Here is an 11022-nt window from a genome sequence, read left to right as displayed (position 1 = left end):
GTTTATATTAAGCAGGTAACAAGAGCATGGAACAGACTTATTATAATGATGCTGCCTGGTGATGCCAATTCTAGATCTCACATGATATTTTTGGATGGTCTGAATAGAATATAGAGAAATATGTGGACACAATTCATATGAAGATTTGTAACTTTTTCTCCTAAACTATCATAGTTGATCTTAGGTGTGTTTAGTGATTTTGATTATTTTGGATTTGTTTAGGGTATTTAGGAAACCAGAGACGTTTTTCTAGAGTCTCACACTTTGGCAATACAATAAGGCTTCAGGAGAATCTTTGTGGACAATATAGCTACAAATTATGTCTAAAAAAATTGTAGAGGGGCACTGGTAAGTGGATTCATGACTGTATTATATGAACTAACCAGCTTAAAATATTTCCTCACAAAAAACATATGCATTTAAAATTGTCTACAGTAAGTTCAGTGATTGCCTATTAGATAGGACTAAAGAAGACATCTGTTTAACAATTGTCCTTTCCATCACAGTATTATTGATAGGAAAATCTGGCACCGACACCCAGAACTCACAAACCACAGTTCCTGGCTGGAAAAGGCTCATTAACATGGAGCTTTTATTATTTATTTATTTATTTATTTATTTATTCTATTGTACCATGCCAAAACTCAAATATTCAATATACGATGAAAATTCCATGGAAGAATGAAAAAAGATAATCCTTAGTCTTAAGTGTGCTGTCTCAGCAAAGATCATTTTTAAAATGTAATCAGTAAAAATAAGGAACCCTGGATTTAATGCACATTAAATAATATGTATCAAAATAAAGAATCTACATGTGTGTATACATAAATGCATAGAAATATTTCAGATTTGATGCATTGGAAATGTATTCAGTTAAACTTTAGGAATTAATAGGTCACTATTTATTTGTTTGTGACTGTAAACTTTTCAATAATGTTTATAATACATCAGGTATACTTATCCTAAAAAATCAGATAATGAAGAAATATATAAATATATTTAATAACTATGGTGCATAAGTTAACACAGAGCTTTACTTTTGTTGCATGTTACAACAGCACATAATTTTTGTATGATCCAAATTAATAAATTTAAATTTTGTATATTTAAAAATGAAAGCACATACTTTCTGGCACCAATAAGCTACTATTTTTGATATACTCCATCTACTGCTGTATTTTCATGGATTGGATAAAAAAAGATGTGCATGCAGCCCAAATTTTTCATGTCTCAATTGTTATTTCTGAAATTTGAGGCTGTTTTCTCATAAGTATACTGCCATTTACATATTCAAGTTCAGAATAATTTTATAGAAATTATTTACTTTCTAAACAATGCTTATATTATTTTAGCATTTCTCTTCTTTGATGAAAATGCAATTTTAATGAAATATAATATGAACAAGTAACATGTAATAATACACTGATTTTATAATAGAAGTTTTATAATTTTAATTATATGAATTAATTAATGAATATAATTTTAATAAGTAAGCTAAAGGAAATAAAAAATACATAATTTAGATGATGTTTTCTCATTAGTAATGTATTTGATTCATAAATAAAAGTCCAGAATTAAGAAGCAGCTAGAAGGACTACACATACAGTGAAGGACTTTCTCCTTTCAGTAACTTTTGTCCCTGCTTTAAATTGATCATTTGTTTGCTGGACTAATCTCCAAGCAGGGGGCATGTCCTCTCCACTTGCACAACTCTTACATAAGTAGCCTTGTCCTCACCTCAAGTGAGTACTTCCTTTTGTTTGTTGTTAGGAAAAAAATACAAAACACGAAAAATAAGAAGGGAAGGGAGGGAGAAAAAGAGAGAAAGAGAGAGAGAGAGAGAGAGAGAGAGAGAGAGAGAGAGAGAGAGAGAGAGAGATTGAGAGAGAGAGAGAGAGAGAGAGAGAGAGAGAGAGAGAGAGAGAGAGAAAGTTGGATCTTACAACTTGTTTAGCTGTCTCCATTTTAACCTCAGACTAAGAACGGACATCAGAATGCCCTTATGGTACTTTGAACAAAAGGCTCAGTGTTCATGATTTTACTTGGAGAACCGAAAATAGCATTGAGTAAGCACTGACATACTGACGTGTTGTGCTACTAAAAGCCCAGCACAGTAATCCACGGAGATTCTGCTGAGAAGCCTGTAAAAGCAAATCAGTTCTTCTACTTCTTTTCTCAAGTAACTGCTAAGAAGCTGCAGACTCAGTTTCTGGAGTCCTAAGAGTTAAACCTGACAAGGTAAGACTGTGAGGATCCTGGGTAGATTGAAATGTACAAATCATTAGAACGCCAGGGCCAAAAAAATGGGAATGGTTGGGTAAGGAAGTGGGGGGGGGGGTATGGGGGACTTTTGGGATAGCATTGGAAATGTAATTGAGGAAAATATGTAATAAAAATATTTTAAAAAGGAAATTACTAGATAGATTCAACAAGTAGTTGAAAAATTTTGGCGTTTTGGTATTTCCTAAAGGAAAGCAATCTAGAGATAATTGAAGTCAGTACAAGTTTTGGAAGTTTCCTAAAACAAGTATACATCAAAACTTCTATTTTCCTAGCAGAAATTGATAATTTTTTTCAAATACTAGATTATAAATATATATTTCTTTAACAATGGATAAGACTTGATTAAATTTAAAATTTCTCTTGAATTTGCTTTGTAGCATTATGTACAATGGATAATGAATTTGTATTCCTTCAAATTATAAGAAATACATTTCTTTATATCATAATTGTGAATTATAACTATCTATTTCTTGATAAATAATTTTCAGGATGGAAACTTCTCACATATTAATATCATTGCTTTGTGAAGCTAACAATTATCAAAGTCAGATTTTTTTATTCATTTCTACTTTTCATAATTTCTGAATATTAAACTTTCTATTTTATTTGAAATTGTTGTCAAAAATTAAAGTACTATGTAATTAAATAATAGTAGGTCTCTAACAAAGACAAATATGAAGTAGGACAAGTAGATACATATTTGCCTGCAAATATGTGCAAAGACACAAACACACACACACATATGTCAAATTATATATTAGAAAAAGGATAATAAACACAAGAAATTGTTAAAAATCAAAATTTAGAAAATACAAAATTTAAGAGACAAATATAATTCATCTACTTTAATTTTGATTAGCCTATCAATTTTAATAAAACCCTTAGTTGCAAAAAGGATTCATTGAGAACTCAATGGCTCAAAGTAGTGTACATTTTTGAATTTTTAGTTGCTTACTGGTCATTTGTATTTCTATGTTTAAGAAGTGTATGATATTTTAATTTGTTACCTTGTCATTCAATCTTTTATTCAGTTTATTCTATTTATGATTTAATTTTCAGATAGACACCTGGAAAACGTTTTCTGTGATTCTAAGAGCTGGTATTTTACTATCTTGTTTGTAATGCAGAAGCTTTGTGACTGGATGGTTTCAGTTGTTTGCATTTGTTGTTTCTTCCTCAGCTACACTAATCTAGTAAAGAGTGGGATAATGTCTATATCTTTAACTGTTTCCATTATTTTGGTGAGGAATTTTAAACTGTTAGATTTCACATTAACAGTGATGTAATGTGTTTGTTTTTGTAAAGGTTTCTATTTTCATTTTCTAAATATATTCTACAGATTTCTAAGAACTTTATGCCAAAGATGGCTGACTTTTAAAGTAATTTATGTATTTGTTTTATTTTTAAGGGCATTGAAACTATTTAAACTCGTTTCTGGGTTTACTACTTCCTTGGCCTTCATTTGGTCTCTTTTTTTGCTACTATCTCCATATTACTGTAATATCGCTGTTGCATGTAATTTAAAACAAAACAAACAAAAACAAAACAAAAAAGCAAAACAAACAAACAAACAAACAAAAAACATGCTACCCTATCCCTAAGCACTGTCTGCACTCCGACCTCTCCCAATTTAGATCCACAAGCCTCAGTCCCAATTTACCAGTTCCATTCCTCCCTGCTAGCTTTGCCAAGTAGCCATCAACTTTGCTGTCTGCTCTTTTTCTCTTGTCCATCTTAGCTCTGTGGAAGAAAACCTCGAGACAGCTTTATTAATTTAGAAGTTGCCAGATAACACATATGCTGCAGAGAGTCTCCTGCCCTAAACTTACCAGCTAGCCTATTTCAGCCATCTGCTGATGGCAGAGACCAACGGTTCTGGTGGTCATAAGACCTTATAAGGCTGTGCATCTTTCTAGTTCCCATGCCTAGAAGCTTCTGGGAAGCCAGAAGAGCTCCCTCCTCTCCCACTGAGTCTGCTCTTCCTCCTCTTCCTTTCACCCAGCAATTGGCTTCCGACTTTTTAGTGACACAATCAAGAACCAATTAGGGAATCAGCACCTCCCTGTACATGCCCCTTTAGTATTATTTGATCTCAGGAATTATGACATTTTTAGCATTTTTCTGGTGAGGGCCTTGATTATGTGAGATTATTTCCTGTTATTTTTGATACTCTGAATTGATTTCAAAACCCCATAATAATAATAAAAAAAACTTAGGTTAAAATAAGAGAATTTTTTTTTTATTTATGCTTTATTTCATTATGTACATTTCAGTTTTTATTGCAATATGTTAAATGTTTATGAATATTCAATTTTGTTAGTATGTTATAAATGCATATACAAATGTTAAGGTCCAAGTTAAACATAATGCTACATTGCATTGTTTATTTTAATCCTTGGTTATCTTATTTCCTTATATCCTCAGCCTCTGTGTTACGGCAATATAAAAAGAAAAGGCAGGAAATACTGCAATTAAAATAAGTCATGGTCAAGTACTGCACATATATTTACCTTTTTTCTCCCTCAAACTTCATTATAAATAGTTCCTGTGAGGATATTGTCTAGTTGCCAGCTCTGAGTATACATATTCAATTGTTTTTTCTTAAATACAACTCTTAATTAATTGCTAAATCAAGTCATCTAAATTTAGCATGCTCCTTGTGCACACGTATATAATAACAATAGTAGCATGTGTGCCACAAAATCAGTGAGGAAAAGTCTACTTCACAATAGCTGCTATTAGTGTCAACAGAGCGTATTTGTCACTGGGGCTGGGGTAAGTGAAGATAAAGTACAATAATCAGGTTATTTTGATTAGATTAACATTTAGTGTATGCTTAAAATCATTTAACTCAATAGAAGAAGCTGGACAAAAAAAAAAAAAAAAAAAAAAAAAAGGCCAAGAATACCAAAAAATTCTATCATGAGCAGTGCATACAAACACAGAAATTCAATAATTTAGCTATATTATTTCTTAATTTTTAAAAAACCTGAAGTATTGATATATGACAAAGTAAAATTCAATTTTTCTTGATGGAATTTCACTGGCAATATCAACCACACTTCAAGTCAGGCCTCATACCCTGGATTAGGTGGTGTACACAAAATTAATTCCATAGTATTTTTATTTTTATTTTTATGGAATTTGGTTACATTATTTTTATCTCCCTGATCTGGCTATTTATTTATAAATAAATGAATAAATAAATAAATAAATAAATAAATAAATAAATAAATAAATGTAGTAAACTCCGACATATTTTGTCATTACTACCCAGGTGAGGTACATTAATTTCTTAGAATTGTGGCAAGCATAAATAATCCTGCACCCAATGAAAATGCACCAGAAAAGATATGAACTTAAAACAAAATTTTATAAACATTATTATTTTCATTGGTTTTATTAAATTTTGGCCGGGCGTGGTGGTACATGCCTTTAATCCCAGCACTCAGGAGGCAGAGGCAGGCAGATTTCTGAGTTCAAGACCAGCCTGGTCTACAGAGTGAGTTCCAGGACAGCCAAGGCTACACAGAAAAACCCTGTCTCGAAAAACCAAAAATAAATAAATAAATAAATAAATAAATAAATAAATAAATAAATAAATTTTATTTTAGAGTTTATTTTTACTTGTCTTGAATGTTCTTTAACTCTCTAAAACAAACAAACAAACAAAGAAACAAATGAATTTTAAGAAAAATCAAATCAAATAGCCAGATCAGAGAGATAAAAATAACGTAACCAAATTCCATAAAAATAAAAATAAAAATACTATGGAATTAATTTTGTGTACACCACCTAATCCAGGGTATGAGGCCTGACCTGAAGTGTAGTTGATATTGCCAGTGAAATTCCATCAAGAAAAATTGAATTTTACTTTGTCATTAGATTTCAGTTACAAATGGCTTCTTGGTTATGGGTTAGCCCTCTCAGTGATGGGGCCTTCTACTGAATTGATCCTATATGTTTGCCATAATTTCTGTGAATTCAATTGATCTAACATTTCTGATGTGTCCCTTTGGCAGGATACTAATCTCAGGTTTCCAGCTAGGCCCATTAGCTATCTAGTTTTGTTTTCCACGTTTGCATATTAGGAATGGGTTCTTTCTTACAGAGAGAGCCTTAAATCCATAAATAAAAGTGTGCATGAAAAGAGGATGGGGAAAAGTCCCTGAAGCCACACCCCTACATGAAGAATTATAAACAACTGAGGCAATCTAGGAGGTGAAGAAATTGCCTTCCCCAGAGCACAGCACAGCATTAGTTGTCAAGTTGTCAGGTGCCAAGTAATATGCCCTGAATAATACATATAAATAGCATTATACATACTGAACAGGTGGAAATAACTAAAAAAATATCTGATTGCACTTAAGAGCCACTCCACAAGATGGAACTCATATGATACTGCTTCAGTGACTGAGAATAAGACATTAGATAGCCCAGGGATGCAGGGTAAGAGAAAATAATATTAGTAAAACAAACAAACACACACAAAATGAAAACAAATAAACAAAACACATAGTGAGTTAATGACTCCTAAGGACGTTCTGCTATAATCATAGATCAGTGCCTTGTCCAGCCATCATAAGAAAAGCATCCTCCTACAGCAGATGGAAAAAAATAGAGACCTACTGATAGATATACAGAGATTGACAAGCCTCGGAACACACAGCACTAAATGAGATGTTTCTGGTAAGTCCCTCCCTTCTGGGCTCAGTGAATTGGAGACAAGAGGCAGAAACAGAGTAGAAGCCAGATGAGCATGGATAACAGCAAGAAAAAGAATCAACATAATCTAAGTTCATGTGAACTCATAAAGACTGAAGCAGCAAGCACAGGCCTGAGTGGGTCTGCAACAGGTATATATATTGACTTTCAGTTAAGTGTGTTTATGGGATTCTTGAGTAAACAAGATGGTCTTTAATTTCTGTATCTTGTGGTGAGAGCTATTTTTCTTCTGTTGGTGTGTCTTGTCCACCTCCAATGTGTAAGTTTGGTTCTATTTTACATTATATTTCGTTTTCTTTTATAACTATCCCTTAAAATTACAAGCAACCCAGGAATGATGAAAATAATTTATTAAGGGATGTTGTACTAGTTCAATTTTTTTGTCCACTTGATAAAAACTAATCTACTGAATTGAAAGAGTGCTTCTATTATACTCCCATCCGTAGACACCCGGTCCTGTGTTATATAAAAAGGCATGTTGAACAGACCATCCAGAGCAAGGATTAAGCACATGTCTCCAAGTTCTCTGCTTCAATTCCTGCCTCCAGGTTTCAACCTTGAGCTCCTGTCCTGAGTATCCTCAGGGAGCGATTGTTACCTCAGGGAGGTTTTAAGCTAAAATAACCCCCTTTCCCCCAAGTTGTGATTGCAATGTCCTGCACATAGACTAAAAGAAGCCTGCCCCACTAGGCTCTGATTGGGAAATAAAGTTGCCAGTGGTCAGTCGCTGGGTGGGTTGGTATCCCTATCTTCCCACTGAGGGTCCTGCCTAGCTACAGGAAGTGGCCTGTATAGGCCCTGTCCATGTCCCTAGTATTAGGACCTAAGTGTTAGTGCTAAGGTCACCCCTACTATTTACTCCTGGGAGCCTTCCCTATCCCAGATCTCTTAGATTCCCTAGAGATTCTCCCCTCCCTATCATCCCAGGAACTGTTCATTCTCCTGGCCCACTGGGACTCTCTTATGTCAAGCCCCACACCTGATCCTGCTTCCTCGTTCCTCTCCTCTTCCCTTTTCCTCCCTAGTTGCCTCTCTCTGCCTTCTAAGACAATTTTATTTCCCCTTTTTTCAAGTGGTGAAGATGAAGTCTTGAATTCACTGTGACACAGGAACAGTCTTTTCAGGGTCCTCCAAATAAAGCTTTTCAAAGAATGCAAGTATTCTCTTTGAAAATGAATACTGTAGCACAACTAATAATACATGCTAGATGCATACTAAAACTATCATAAACATAGAAAATTTAAATGAGAAAATTAGATTAGGAATTCAAAGGCCTTTCAGAAAGGACAGTTCAGAGCTGGCTTACATTTTCATTTATCTAAACTCTTTACTATTAATATCCTTGGGTCTGCAGTAGGTCCTCTGTGTATATATTATGGCTTCCAGTTTAATAATTTACAAAACTCCTAAGTGTGTGAGTGAGCTAGTCTCTGATTCTTGTGCCTTTACTTGTGTTTTTTTTTTTTCTTTTGCTTGTTTGTTGTCTTGTCCAACTCCAATGTCCTGGGTTTTGTCTTATCATATGATATTAATTATATTTACATTATATCATATATCATATATAATATTATTATCCCTTATAAGCCTGTTTCTTTTTTCTATTTTTCTAAGAAAGAATGAAAGGGTGTGGATCCAGATGCGAAGGGACATAGGGAGGAGTTGGGAATTGTAGAGAGAAACAAAGCATAATCAAGTTAAATTTTTCTAAAACTACCTATTTTCAATAAAATGAAAAAATATACTGCAGTTTCTTTGTTTAAATTCACCTATTATGGTTAAAACATATTCACCAAAGTACAAAGTAGCAGTTCAATCTGACACTTGTCATCTGCCATCCATGTTGTTATTAGGTAACTGGCCTGGGCTTGGAACGGGTTTCTGAGAAAAAGGGTATCTGGGAGAAGAGAAAAAGAGTGACTCAAAGTCAAACCATGGGTCCAAACTGGCAACCTGTGTTCTGCTTGATGCAGCTTTTCCAGTCTGCTCCTCTCTATGTTCTGCTTTTCCTACTGAGATTTCTCTGTCTATAGTCTACCTGCTTGCTATTGTAAGTCTGTCCATTTCCTGCTTGCTTGTGTCTGTGTGTGTATGTGTGTGTGTGTGTGTGTGTGTGTGTGTGTGTGTGTGTGTGTGTTTGTGTGTGTGTGTGTGTGTGTGTGTGTGTGTGTGTGTGTATGTGTGTGTATGAATTCTCTAGTCAATTCTTGAATTTTATCCTCTGGATTGGTCATCTCCAGGCAGAACACAGGTCCAGTCTTTTATTTTACATTATCAGTCCTGCCTTTTACTCCAGGTTTTCCTTTTACTTATCTTAAAATTCAGCATTCTAGCTGCATATGTATCAAAAGATGGCCTGTTTGGCCATCACTGGAAAGAGAGGCCCATTGAACTTACAAACTTTATATGCTCCAGTACAGGGGAACGCCAGGGCCAAAAAGTGGGAGTGGGTGGGTAGAGGAGTGGGGGCGGAGGGTATGGGGGACTTTTGGGACAGCATTGGAAAAGTAAATGAGCTAAATACCTAATTTAAAAAATCAGCATTCCATTATTAGGGTCCCTTGATTGTTCCAAGACAACAAAAGCATATATATATATATAATATATATATATATATATATATTATTATTATTATTAACTTTGCAAAGGAATTCAGAGATCTGTCTGCCTCTGTCAAGCGCAGCTCAAGAACTCTTTGGGTAGGACCGTGCCCTGAAATTACCATTTCCACCCCACCCGGGGCCTAGACTTGCTTTGTCCCAGGCAGACCTTGATTTCAGGAATCTGCCTGCATTTGTATCTTTTGTATTCCTGCTTGTATTCAGGAATCTGTATCTTTCTGACAAGCTGGCTCATAATGTAGCTACCTCTGCTCCTTCAGATTCATGAAGCCCCTCATATAATTCATATTGCATCATTATATTTTTGAATAGTTGAGAAATTATATATGTTTTGAATTCATGTTTTTAGAGTTCTTTCAGATAGCCTTAAGGGCTGTGCTAAAGGTCCCAGTGTTTACCATTTTGCTGAGACATTAGCAAACCTTTGCCTTCTGGACTCCTGCTGTTTCTAATTCTCATGGAGTCATTAACATTAACAGGGATGACAATCCTAGGAGGAATGTGAAAATATGTACATTATTACACAAACAAGCCTTATGCCCACAGCAGTCATCAACGCTCCTGGAGGCTCACACTGGGCCCTCGTCCCCTGTGCAGGAACTCTCTCTGTCCCCATCAAGTCCAAGCATGTAACATTTTTGTTGGAGATTCTGAGGGACAGTGGAATGGGAGGGGTATATAAATAACTACTTATATTCCAATTTGTTTTTAGCTTTTGATAATTTCGTATGCTTTAATTTGAGCATGTTTGCCCCCATATCCACAACTCCTTTGAGATCACCTCCAATCTTGATATCCACACAATTCTGTGATTTCTCTTATAGACTCATCAAATCCATTTGTTCATGCAATCTTCAGTATGGGTTGTGTACTGGAGTTGGAGACCTATTAGGAATCATGCCAAAAAGAAAACTGTTTCTTCCTCCCAGAGCTGCTATCAAATTCCAATACCTCAAACCTGCAAATGTACCTTCAGGCTTTCACCACCGTGCCTCTCTATGTTTGGATTTTGTTTGGCTTAAGCATGTAAAGTCTTTTGCATGCTATAACAGACTTTGTGAGTTCATATGTGCAAATGCCCTATTCTGTCTTAAAAAGTTTCCTTAGAGTCATCCACTGCATCTTGTAGTATACTTAATCCACCTGACCCTAGCTTCCTCCTCAATGACTCCTAAGCTTTGAAGGGAAAACTGTGATATAGACTTTATAGTTAGGGCTGAGCACTCCAAGGTCTCTTTTATCATCTACATATTGACCACTTGTAAGTCTTTGTGTTTATTAATATCACTACAAAATAAAAGTGAAAATAAACATATAAACCAACAAATATTGCTTTGCTGCTGATTGCTAAAAGACTCACAAATCTATAGGTATAGCACTGAGCCATTAATAATGA

The 11022-nt window shown here is 34.7% G+C and overlaps 1 protein-coding gene across 3 annotated transcripts in view; it reads left to right on the top strand.

Annotated features, from left to right (window-relative positions):
- The first annotated feature begins 1883 nt into the window (after positions 1 to 1883).
- The window catches only part of Cdh19 (cadherin 19, type 2), an 89600-nt gene continuing 80461 nt past the window's right edge, over positions 1884 to 11022 (top strand). The window contains exons 1-2 of one of the 3 annotated variants that reach the window (NM_001356415.1): positions 1892 to 2238; positions 6843 to 6972. The gene's annotated coding sequence lies outside the window, so the exon portion shown is untranslated. Of the gene's footprint in view, positions 2239 to 6842; positions 6973 to 11022 lie in introns of all 3 variants that reach the window. The other 2 variants (XM_011247991.2, NM_001081386.2) reach the window with 2 other exon arrangements.

Source organism: Mus musculus, chromosome 1 (genome assembly GCF_000001635.26).
Source record: "Mus musculus strain C57BL/6J chromosome 1, GRCm38.p6 C57BL/6J".
NCBI lineage: Eukaryota > Metazoa > Chordata > Mammalia > Rodentia > Muridae > Mus > Mus musculus.
Note: the sequence above shows the minus strand (reverse complement) of the source record. Positions and strands in the feature narration are given on the sequence as shown.